Below are 12556 nucleotides of genomic sequence, written 5' to 3'. Positions count from 1 at the left end.
TATTTTTCAGAGCTTTAGTTGCTCCTGAAAAATTCTAGCTTCCTCCCACTGGGAGTGAACCTTCAAAGATCATTTATCCATTGATCGACGAGAAAATATTTATTGAGCGGGAGCCACTTCACTCATTGCATTACGTGTATCCTGAGACTCCACAGTCTGCCCCCCAAATACCCGTCCAGCTTCATTTGGTTATGGGGAATAATCAAGCTCATAAATAGGAAGCATTCCCACAGTGTCCATAGTAAACACACAGTAAATGTTTTTAGAATTATTGTTGCTTCCCAACATGTGCCTTGACCTAGTCCAGGGACCCCAGTCATCTCCCGTCTCCTTCCTGTGACTCCCTCTGGAACGCCCAGCCTCCTCCTCTCCTGCTGTGTCCCCATGCTGCGGCCTCCCCTGGGGGCCTCCCCGGCTCCCCACTCAGCGCTGTCCTCATCCCAGGCTGCCTCTGATGGGAGGATGGTTTTGTTGGTTTGCTTTTGTCAGCATCCACGCTCTAGGTTAGGGTTTCCTTGAGGGCAGGGCCCACCTCTCTGTTCAGTCTCTGGTACTGTCAGGCTCAGGACATTTCTAGGGAATGACTGGCTAACCTATGCCTACAGCTTCACGGCGGAGGGGGTTATCTGTGGGCTGGGGGTGCTTAACCAAGGCTTTCTGGAAGAGGTGGCATTTGATCTCAGCCTTAACATGGTGTCCACCTTCCTTCCCCTGGGAGATTTGGATTTAACAGGCATCTGGGGAAGAGGGAAGGGGACAGACGCAGCCAGAGCAGGAATGCCTAAGGTCTTTCGGGAAATATTGCAAAACTCAGTCAGGTTGAACTAGAAAACTTCCACATGGAGCCGGAGAAGATGACGTTTGAAAGGTGAGTGGGGACGTGCTGCCGTGGGCCCTGGATGCCAAGCCCTGGAGGTAGACCCTTCTGTAGCAGACAGGGGAGGGATGACCACTGAGGACCTCTGAGCAGGAGATCACATGATGAAAACAGCTATTAAGCCATAGTCAATGGAGGAGAAATTGGCTTTAATTTTAAAGCCCAAGGACAGAGTCCTAAATGTCCTCTTATCACCCATTTCAAGTGCTTCTTGGTGTCTAACCTAAATCGGTCCTGCTGTAATCAAAGTCTGGTTCATCTCACGGGAGTCGGAAAACCGCTGGACAGGGCCGTGGTTCTCCTATTTCTGCCAGAGAGAACCCACATATCTTGGTGTGGAGCAAGAGTGTGGGCCAGGGTTCCGAGCCAAGCTGGCAGAGCTCTGGGGCACGAGAGGGCGCTCAGGCCTGTGTTGATATCTCTAGGGGTTGGGCTTAAAGCAATTGAAGCCCCGGTGGAATGAGAACCCCTGGACCTGTCCCTGAGGCACTCTTCCCTCCTCCCCAATACCAGCATACATGCTGACCCTGTGAAAAGCTTGTCGGCTTCCATACCGGCATCTCTACTGCCCTGCGCCATTGTGGAGGTAAGAGATGAGGTGGATAAAGGTCTCTGAGGCAGGGAGATAAGGGCCTAGAAGAAAAACAAGCTTGATTCAGGGAAGGGCACCGGAGAAGAAGTTAAAGAGAATTCTCCTATTTTCTTTTTCTTTTCTTTTTTTAAGAGATGAAGTTTCACCGTCTTGGCCAGGCTGGTCTTGAACTTCTGACCTCATGATCCACCCACCTCAGCCTCCCAAAGTGCTGGAATTGCAGGCATGAGCCACTGTGCCTGGCTGGTTCTGCTATTTTCACCCCAGATTGGTTGGGGTACCCATCTGACACCTGAGAGTGAGGTCTGCCAGGAGCTACAGAGGCAGCAGGTGTCTGTCTGTTCCCCTCCAGTCTCCTTGGTTAGACCATCCCCAGGCCAGGGGGAGTGGTGGCCAGTTAGGGTCAGCCTTGTCCTTCCAAGGTCCTTCTCTGCATTTGCTGTTGGCCAGTCACTCCATTGTCATCTGAAGGAGTATTGGATGGCATTCCAAAGACCTCGGTCTCTAAAGAAGAAAGCTTTTCGTGAACAGGGAATTTATTTCTCCCCTGGGCTCACAGGGCAAGTGGAACATTCCATTTAAAGGGTGAAACAGGAACAGGTGAGCTACAGTGCAGACAACAAGACCGAGACACAGGTAGGGGGAGTGGCTGAGCCACTCACTCTGCCCACCTCTGCCTCTGCCATCTTCTTATCAATCTCTTGCTTCCTGTGCCCTAATCCCAAAATGCTAGGAATGCAGGATGTGGCTGTGGGACTCCTAAAGAAGCCAGGTAAGAGGGCATCCCTCAGAAGACCTTGTCCCTCCCCATCTGGGGACCCTCACTTTCCCACCCACCAGTGCTACTGTGTCCCACAATTCTGAGGGCACCATTCATATTGTGCTATATGGGAATAGTACCCCCTGGGGTTGTGCGGAGGCCAGGAAGTCTGTGCCAGCAGATAAGTAGGAGGGCAGAATCGGACACTTTTCTGTGTTCTAGGCAAACAATAGAGACCTTTCCAGGAAGCTCAGGGGAGGGAGCTGCCTGTAAGAGGATCCCCTGGTGGATGCTCTGTGGGGTGGCTTGAACAGGTTTCTGCGTTTGCTGCTTCTTGCTTAATTAGACACCTACATGGTGCTCTCTGCTAATGACCATGTCTCCCAGGGAGATGACAGATAGAAAGATGGGTAGCTGCGAATGTCAGGTGAAGGTCTCCAGGACAGCCACCTGAGGGTGGGGGAATGGAGGTGGAGCATCATGTGATTTCCATGGGCTAATCTGGAATATAGACTGTCAAAGAGAGCATTTTGTCCCCAGGACTGGGAAAAGAAGCAGTAGCCTTGAGGTCTGATTCTGTCTTCAATAGTAACGTCTTGTGTGACCTCTGAACTCCTGGCTGTGGTCTGTGCTCTTGAGAAATGGAGAGGTCATCGCTACGTCCAGGGAGCCACCGAGGCCAGATGAGCCCAGGAATGTGCATGTTTCTGGAGGCAGGCATCCTGGAGTGGAGGACAACCGGGTGTCTTTCCAGCACCCTGTATGTTAGGTTGAAAGGATGAGCCACATGGGGAGGCCTGACTGCTGTGTGGAGTGTGTCAGTAAGATGGTGAACTCCAACTGGACAGATTTGTCAGGAACCATCCTGGGCTTTGGAAATGGGCTAAGGGCTGGGTAAAGTGGCTCACACTTGTAATCTCAGTGCTTTGATAAGCTGAGGTGGAGGAACATTTTAGGCCAGGAGTTCAAGACTGGCCTGGGTAACATAAGGCAACTGTCTTAAGAAAGGGAGAAAAAGGAAGGAAGGAAGTGGGGGAGGGAGAGAGGGAGAAAGAAAGGAGGAAGGGAGATTAAAGAAAAGGACATAAAGAAGTAGAAAGAGAAAGAGAAAAAAGAAAAGATGGAAAGAAAGAAACAAGAAAGAAAAAGAAAGAAAGAAAAAGAAAGAAAAAAGAAAGAAAGAAAAAAGAAAGAAAGAGAAAGAAAGAAAAAGAAAGAAAGAGAAAGAAAGAAAAGAAAGAAAAAAAATAGGGGAGACAGGGCACGGTGGTTCATGCCTGTAATCCCAGCACTTTGGGAGGAGAAGGTGGGTGGATCATGAGGTCAGGAGTTCAAGACTGGCCTGACCAACATGGTGAAACCCTGGCTCTACTAAAAATACAAAAATCAGCTGGGCGTGGTGGTGCATGCCTGTAATCCCAGCTACTCAGGAGGCTGAGGCAGGAGAGTTGCTTGAACCCAGGACACCCAGCCTGGGCGACAGAGTGAGGCTCCGTCTCCAAAAAAAAAAAAAAAAAAAAAGGAAAGGAAGTGGGCTAAGGGCCTTGGTGCAAATGCTCCAGAGCTTCTCAGGGAGTGCACCGGAAGCAAACTGATTTCTGCCAATGACTCGGGAAGTGGTTGCACTTTGGCGTTCGTGATTCTTCCGTGCCTGCCCCCAGCACACTCTAGCCCATCTTTTTAGAACCGGGATTGTTGGGTTATGGGCAAAGAGGCCTTGTGGTCCTCACCTGGGTGAGCCAGCCAAATATTACCAAAAGCAGAGCTGCAGAGAAAAGGTGCCAGGACCCAGGTAAATGTGTTTGTGCCGCCCAAACAATGCCATGCTTCATGGGCTCCTGAGCGCCTCAGCCCTGTGGTAAGGCCTGGAGCCAGGCCCAAGCAAGGGCAGGTTGTAGGAAAGCACAGGCCTGTGTGCCACTTGCAAGCCAGAAAGGTGCCGCTCTGCCCTTGAGAGTTTCTGGGATGCTTTGAATGGTCTTTGCTCTTGTTTCCTCCATCCCAGGAAGGCCTGAACACCTCCAGGGGCTGGAATCTGGAAAGGGACTGTAGGATTGCTGTGCGCTGTTTATCTCTCCCATGCTTCTGATGGAAATGATGGAAATAAGCGTTTCTGCACATTTCAGGGACAGAGTGAGGTCGGCAGAGATGATCAGTTATCATGGAAACCTGGGACTCTAGAGGAAAGACTGAGTTTCGAAGCTGAGCAGACGTAACTGAATTTTGACTGTGTCACTGGCTAGTTGTGTGGTGCTGGGCAAGTTAGCTAACTCTTCTAACCAGGAGTTGCTTGTGCTGTAAGATGGGAATACCACCTCCCATTTTCAGAGTTCCTGTGGGAATTCAATGAGCCAATATGTATAAAGTGTCTATCCAGCCCTGGCTCAAGTGTTAGGCACTAGCGTTTTGTCATGTAGCACCAACTTAATGCCTACAGTAGGAAGGGGAAGAAATGGGCTGAGACCAGAGGAAACACTTTGGCTCAAGGGTTTCAGTTTAGATCTTAGGATGCATTTTCTGAGTTTAAGGATTTAGGACCCATGTGGCCATGGGTGATTGTGAAGTTTCCTCCTTTAAAGAAATAAAATGATTCCCTTTAGAGCGTAACCTTAGGGCTTTCATGTTGGGAAGGAGGAAAAGGAACTATATTCAGTTTCCTTCAATAAACATTTTTGAGCAAAGGTACTTTCAGTTCCAAAGAGTTGATGATTTTGGGTGTTGAAACACCCTTTGAACATCTTGGAAGAAATAAGTATTTGAAAACTGTATTATATTTGGCAGTTATCATTCGTATTTTTGTTACACACTCAAGAAGCCCTAATCTGCTTAGTTCTGGAAGTAGAAACAATGAGTAGAAGCAGAACTTTCTATCAGCACTCTTCAACAGTGGAGCAGGCTACCTTCCAAAGGCGTGAGTGTGCTGTCCCGGCCAGAGTGTGAGCGGCCCAGGGATAGTCATCTTTCATGGTTGTTGCAGAGGCCTCTTGCTACACCAGGTTGGAGGGCAGACTGCTTGATGCTGAGATCCCTCCAAAATGTGGGAGGCTCTCATTCTGGGATCACCAAAATCTTCCAGCTGAGGATAAGGGGTTTCCCTACACCGTATGCTAATGCTCTAGAGATTGGAATTAGGGCAAGTTCCTCCCCCAACCCGTACCACCACCGGAGGCCTTCTTCCTGACTTCCTTCTCCAAAGCAGAGCCTCTTTTCTTGCCCTAAATGTCCTTTACTATGATTCCCCCTCAAAGTCTTTGAGTTTTTGTGCACTCTTGCCCTGCTGCATGTCTCAGAGCCAGCTTTTATTGTAGGTGAGTCTTTGCCCTGTGTTTCTAATTGTCTCTAGCAGGATGAGTGATTGACAATCAAGCAACTATTTATTGCATGCCTACTATGCACAAGGCAGTGGTATAGGAGCCGAGAGGGAAGGCAAGGCATTGCAATAAATAGTCCAGTCCTTAAAGAGCTTCAGTCTCTCTTTTGGAAAGACTTTTTTGGAGTAAAAGGTCAGTTGAGGGTCAAGGTTGTATGTAAATAACAGTTGAGTGGTAAAGACAGAGGCAGGAGCAGGGGAAGGGGAGGGAGTTACAGATGGCCAGCGGTAGGCTGAGGCGCTTTGGTGAACTGGGCCAGTGGATTTCAGACCTGACTGCTGTTGGAATGAAAGACTGAGATAGGAGAGTCAAAGTTGACTTGGCAGTTATAAGCCTGTTTAACCGGGAAAATTAACATTGACATTGACAGGAGTAAGAGTGAACTGAGATGGAGAGCCCCTTCATAATTGATTTTTTTTTTTTTTTTTACCTTGCATGAATAGTAGTCAAACAACACAGAAAAGTATTCAGTGAAAGTCCCTCTCTTGATCCATCTCTGATCTACGCCCAGTCCTCTCCTTGGAGATGGTCACTGTTGCTAGTGTCTACTGTGTCCTTCCTGAGACGCTGTAAGCCAGGGGTCGGCCCCCTGTGATCCATGGGCCAAATCCAGCCACTACCTAATTTTGCATGACTCTTGAACTAAGAATGGTGTTTATATTTGGTGCTGACAAAAAAAAAAAAAAATCAAAAGGAGAATGATATCTTGTGACACAAGAAAATTACATGAAATTCAAATTTTAGTGTCCATGACTAGAGTTTTATTGAGACATAGCCACACTCATTTATCTATGCTTTTTTATTTCTGCTCATTTGCTTACTTATGGTGGCTGCTTTTGCACTATGATGGTACCACTGAGTACAACAGGGACTTATAAAGCTAAAAATACCTATCTAACCCTTTACATAAAAAGTTCGCTGACTCCTGCTCTACCAATATAGTAACAGTGGTAGTGGTTAATATAAACGATTTATTAGTCCAAGAAGTATCATACTAAATTGATACTATCTTCATGGACCATATCTTGGACAGTTACTTCTCAATACAGTCACGCATTCCTTAATGTTGGGGATACCTTCTGAGAAGTACATTTTTAGGCAAGTTCGTTGTCATGCGAACATGACAGTATACTTACACAAACCTAGATGGTTTAGCCTACTATGCACCTAAGCTTATGGTGTAGCCTATTGCTTAAAGCTGTACAACATACTACTGTACTGAATACTGTAGGCAGCTGTAACACAATAGTGTGTGTGTATCTAAACATAGAAAAGGCACAGTAAGGCCATACATGGTGGCTCACGCCTGTAATCCTAGCACTTTGGGAGGCTGAGGCAGGCAGATCACAAGGTCAGGAGTTCAAGACAAGCCTGACCAACATGGTGAAACTCCGTCTCTACTAAAAATACAAAAATTAGCCAGGTGTGGTGGCGGACGCCTGTAATCCCATCTACTCAGGAGTCTGAGGCAGGAGAATCGCTTGAACCGGGAGGTGGAGGTTGCAGTGAGCCCAGATTGCACCACTGCACTCCAGCCTGGGTGACAGAGTGAGACTCCATCTCAAAAGAAAAGAAAAAGTACAGTAAAATGCAGTGTTATAATCTTATGGGATCACTTTTGTATATGTGGTCCATCATTGACTGAAATGACCTTATACAGCATATGATTGTGCTATGAAATCATTGGTCAGTGGGTGGTCAACCTTAATTTGATTGTAGACATGCTGAGTTTAAGGTGCAGGCTGGTTACCCACAGGACGATGCTCAGTAGGTGGTTTGGCTCATGGGACTGAAGCTTAGAACCTGGAGGTTAAGATGTGAGGACACCTGCAGGGAGTCTTCAGTGTGAATTTGTCTATGATATCAGCCTGCAGGTCAAAGATTTCCCTTAACAGAAATGAAGCATTACATGCTGAGCACTGTACAAAGTAAACTATGGATGTTAATAGAGTGACAGAAAGACAGTGAATGAGAAACATGAAACCAGTCCCTGAAGGAACAGTAAATACTACAGGCAGTTTAGAATTACCTTCTTGAGTCAGCTGGTAACTGGAGGTAATGTGGAGTGGTGAGCAGAGTGGGAAGGGCAATGGGCATTTACTGAGTGCCTGCCGCGTGCCCACTGCTGTATATACGTTACCTTTTTACTGTGACTCAGGTGGGATCCTTAGCCTCATTTTACAGATGAGGAAATAGAAGCTCAGAAAGGTTAAGTGATTTTTTTTTCTTGCAATCAGTGATCCAAGTGAGTATCTAGTTGTATTGAAGCATGATTCCAACTACCCTTGACTGATTGATTGACTGATTAATTGACAAGGTCTTGCTCTGTCACACAGGCTGGAGTGCAATGGCATGATCATAGGATCATAGCTCATGGGAGCCTCGAACTTCTAGCCTGAAGCAGTCCTCCCAAAGTGTTGCAATTACAGGCATGAGCCACTGCTGGCTTTTCAGCCTCTTATTTCCCTTCTACCATCCAAGATGCCGAATCGGGCTGGGAGTCACTCCCTGGCTTTGCCAAGCCATTTCATCATCCTGGCCTCAGCTCTCTCATCTGCAAAATGAGGCATTTGTTACCACAATTGCTACAGTCCCTTCCTAGTCTCACCTGGCCTGATTCTATTATGGGTGGAAACATAAGGGTCAGGGGTGCGCCGTAAGAATGATATGCAAAAGATTGGGAGAGGTGAGGAAGGCGAATTTAGCAATTTATGTATGTCAGACCCAGTTATCTGGAATCAGATCCTTAGGAGAATATTCCCTAATATGAAGGAATAGTCTAAAAATCTCTGCTCCCAAGCTGCAAACTTGCCTGTTGCCCTTATTGCCAGGATCCTGAGTGCCACTTAATCACCTGGACTTGAGCTGCCGGAGGGGTTGGGGCTGGGAGAGACCGTGAACGTACCTGGCAGGTCTCTCTCCCCATGCCTGCACCTCTGGGCTCAGCTCGGCTGGGCTTGCTGGGCTTAGGGTTTCAGGAGGAGCTGCAGCTAGAGGGCTGTCTGATGTTTCCAAGGAGCAGGAGGGGTGGGGAGTGAGGGGAATGCGAGGGCGGATAAGCCACCAGACCCGAGAAACTGGGGGTGTGAGTGTGTTTATATAGGACTCGGCCAACCTGCAGTTTCAGATTTCAGACCCAGCTTTGCTGGGAGACGTTCTCTAGGTTTTCAGTTAGCACTGGAGCAAGGAGAGAGCTGACACCAGAGTCTTCCTGGAAGGCTAGAGGAATTCTGGAATCCCGGGCTCTCTCCCTGTTTCCTTCCTTCTCATGGGCGTTGCATCGGCCACCCTTGGCAGTTTTCTCTGATCAGAAGTATTGCTTCACTCCTTCTCAGTCGGCAGTCTGCGTCTCCCAGTTGGGTCCTGACATCCAGCATGGAAGGTAAAATCTAGGATCCTGGGGATCTCCGCTAGGAAGAACTGGGTCCAGCCAAACTTTCGGTGGAGAGGACCCGGGAGAAAAACACACATGTTGGGCAAAGAGGAATACTTCACAGTCAGGCAGATATGAATGAGTGTGTGTGTGAGAGTGAGTGTGTGAGTGTGTGTGTGGTGCAGGTACTTCTGTTAACGGTTGGGACGCAAATCTTCTTTTACCTCTTCCTCCTTCATTTATCCCCTCTTTCTCTGCTAGCAAATAAGAATATTGCATAAATGTTCATCTTCCTCAGGGTCTCTCATCAAAAAGTTAAAGAAAGGGTCTAATTTCTAGAAGGTGGCTAGTTCCTCCCTTGGGGGCTGCAGAGAGAATTTAGGGACGGAGGTGCAGACCCGTGTGTATCCAGAGGACTGATGCCCCCAGGGTAAGCCCTGGATTTCGTAGGTGCTTAGACCACTTCTTTCTTTTTAAATTTTAGATGGTCATGGGCGGGGTACACATGCAGGTTCGTTACATGGATATATTGCATAATGCTGAGGTTTGGGTCCCTGTTGAATTGGTCACCCAAATAGTGAACATAGTACCCAATACGTTGGTTTTCAATCCCTGTCCCCATCTTTTCCTCTCCCATTTTGGAGTCCCCAGTGTTTATCTACTGTGGTTATCTTTATGTCCTGGAACATTTCTGATAAAGCTACCTGTAAGCCTTGTAGCTGTCTGCTGGGAAGGTGAAATCCACATGGATTCCAGCATGGTCTGCATGTGAAATTAGCTTGAACCAACCCAAGGGATCAAAGCTATGAGGGGCAAGTGGCAGAAGCACTTTCTTCCCAGTGCCTCTGAATTGGGCAGGATGGAGGCCAAAGCCTTGGAGAAGGGGGAGGAGGAATTGCCATTTTGCCGAACGCAGAAATTTGAGTGGGGCAGGTGATTGGTGGGGGGTAGGTAAGGCTGGCTGAATGTGGCCCCGTCTTCCCAGGGTCTGTGTGGTATTTCTTGGTGGCAGGGAGCAGAGATCAGAGAACTGCTTCGTACAGGGGCTGGTGGGTGGACAGCTTGGCCTGGCTGCCATTTGAGCAGTCACCAGTGCTGCGGGCAGCACACGCTGTGAGGCAGGATCTTTCAGGAATGGTGGGTGGCCCAGGCTCAATGGGACGCAGCCAGAGGCTGGAGGTGGTTTTTGAAAAGCAGATTCGGGGTGGTGAGAGATGCATTGGAGGAGGAATGTGGTGGAGAAAGAATATGGCGTGGATGGAAAGACACAAAAACAGGCATTGGGGAGTCCTAAACTCTGATACATTCCACAGCTGCAGTCAGGCAAGAGATCGCAACTCTCAATGTAGATATAATCCAGACTAAGTGAGAAAACCACTGTTTGCCTAAACTAAGTGAGAAAGCCACTGTTTGACTTCTGAGTGTAATGGGAGAGATGTATGAGAGGTGATGCAGACTGGGCAATGTGCAACAAAAATACATTTTAAGCCTAAGAAATCATATAGTGCAGTTGAATTTAGGAGGCAATCACACAGCCATTTATTAGGCAATATAATTAATAGGTTGTACAGTCTGGTTATTTTTGAAACTATGGGCATTAAACATTTTTTTATTTATATCACCACCTACTTCAAAATAGAATTCATAGGATCTTTATATATTTGGTAGATGCTGCTGTGCATAATTTTGGCCCACAGAGAGTCATAATTTCTTCCTTTTCTTCAATTGTGCAGTGCTTTGCAGCTCAGACTAAGTGCACTTTCACATCTACACTCCCATTCTAGCTCAGTTTAGCAGGTGTTTACTGATCCTTCTCCTTCCCTGAGCAGTGTGCTAGATCTGGAGTATACAGAGATGGAAAAGAACTGGATCAACACCTAGGATCTCAGTCTAACTGCAATCCTGTAAGGAAGATGGGAAAAATATTTCTACGATATAGATGAGGAAGCTGGAGCCAAAAGATGCTGCTATGGTGAGTCAGCAGGAGGGAAGGATTAGAATCAAGACCCAACTCCTAATCCAGCGTGCCACAGTACTGCCTGCACCTCCCTCTACCCCACTGCCCAGCAATGCGTGTACTTTCCTTTACCTGTTCATCCCCCATACTTTCTGCGTCAGAGCAATGAGAAAGAAGCAGTGATATGGAAGCAGAGTGGAAAACTGCTCCCTGGTATGGAACCAGTCCTCTCTGGGCTCCTCATTGTGCAACTGAAATGGCATCGCTTGGTCTGTGTCTATGTTATGTTGCCAATTTGATGCTCTCTACCATGCACCAGAGGCCTACCTTATCTCTCAGATGATTCTTGGCTTGGAGTACATTGTCTTCTTCTCTCTTCTCCCTGAATTATTTGAACAGGCAAGGTATGGTAAAATTCAGGGGCTCACAGAAATTTTAAGAGGTTTCAGTATGATGGTAGATGCGTATTAATTTCCCCCTCCCTTCCACACCTGCCCCACTCAGGTTTTCCAGAAAGATCTGAATCCCAAAAGCTTAGGATCTTTCTCTTAATTTTTAGGCTTAAGTTAAAAGGGACATAGAACCATCATCTGGTCCAGTGATTCCCAAGTTTTGGTCTGTGACAGAGTTTTCACCAGTCTAAGGTGAAATAACAAAAATAGGGAAAATATACCAATTTTTTTCAGAAAGCAAAATGTATTGAGTTTAAAGGATATCTTCTGGGGCAGGAGATGTGAGGAAATATTTACTCTGAGGTTATAGCTTATCCTTTGTCAGAGCTGATGGTGAGAGTAGATGGTAATCAGGCTTTTAAAACATCTTTATTTAGCAAAATTAAAAGTTGGCAACCTTATGTTGGTTCCTCAAATTTCATTTTTTGAAATTTTGTTGGTCCATGGAATCCAAAAATTTTGCCTCCAGGCAGGACCATTTCCAAACAGAGGAGACTTTCCCTGATAAGGTCACTTTTGGGGCAGATTCCTGAAAACTTGAATTCTGACCTTGTCACTATCATCTTTCCCTGTGGGCTTTTAGAACGTGATAAACTGATGCACACTGAGTTTTTCTCCATTCTTACCTTGTGGACGGTTTCTACCTGGAAGGTGTCTACCTTCCACAAAATAAGAATGGAGAAACAAATGTGCTCTCAGTTCCTCTTCCCCTTTGTCCTGAATAGCAGATTTTCTGTCATCTGCAGGTCTTTGGGATTAGGGCTTGCCCATTCTTATTTCCACAGTCATCTTTTGGAAATGAGGGAGGTCATCTTCTATCCTTAGAAAAGACCAAGGAGAGCTGGGGATTGGATTTTGGGGACAGTGTGCGACAACATATATATATATGTCTAAGACTATAGGTGTGTGCCACCATACCCAGCTAATTTTTGTACTTTTAGTAGAGATCGGGTTTCACCATGTTGTCCAGGATAGTCTCGACCTCTTGACCTCGTGATCCACCTGCCTCGGCCTCCCAAAGTGCTGGGATTACAGGCCTGAGCCACCGTGCCCGGCCAGGAGAAAATATATTTTTAACTAGGTGGTTGAAGTAAAGAACATTTTAAAATCTTGTATCAATTTTTCAAATGATGGGTCTTCTTAAACTCAAGAATATAGGCTAAACCTGGCATGG

General features: G+C 46.9%; 1 protein-coding gene across 20 annotated transcripts in view; it reads left to right on the top strand.

Moving 5' to 3' along the window:
• PLEKHA6 (pleckstrin homology domain containing A6) overlaps positions 1-12556 on the top strand; it is a 163919-nt gene that overhangs the window by 60731 nt on the left and 90632 nt on the right. Inside the window, exon 1 of one of the 20 annotated variants that reach the window (XM_017525397.2) lies at positions 2086-2241. The exons of 18 other annotated variants lie outside the window; for them this stretch is intronic. The gene's annotated coding sequence lies outside the window, so the exon portion shown is untranslated. Of the gene's footprint in view, positions 1-2085; positions 2242-8725; positions 8983-12556 lie in introns of those variants that run through there. One more of the 20 variants, XM_017525396.2, reaches the window with a different exon arrangement.

The sequence above is a fragment of the Cebus imitator genome, unplaced genomic scaffold (genome assembly GCF_001604975.1).
Source record: "Cebus imitator isolate Cc_AM_T3 unplaced genomic scaffold, Cebus_imitator-1.0 Scaffold38, whole genome shotgun sequence".
In the NCBI taxonomy this organism is placed as follows: Eukaryota; Metazoa; Chordata; class Mammalia; order Primates; family Cebidae; genus Cebus; species Cebus imitator.
This window is presented reverse-complemented; position numbering and strand designations above follow the sequence as displayed.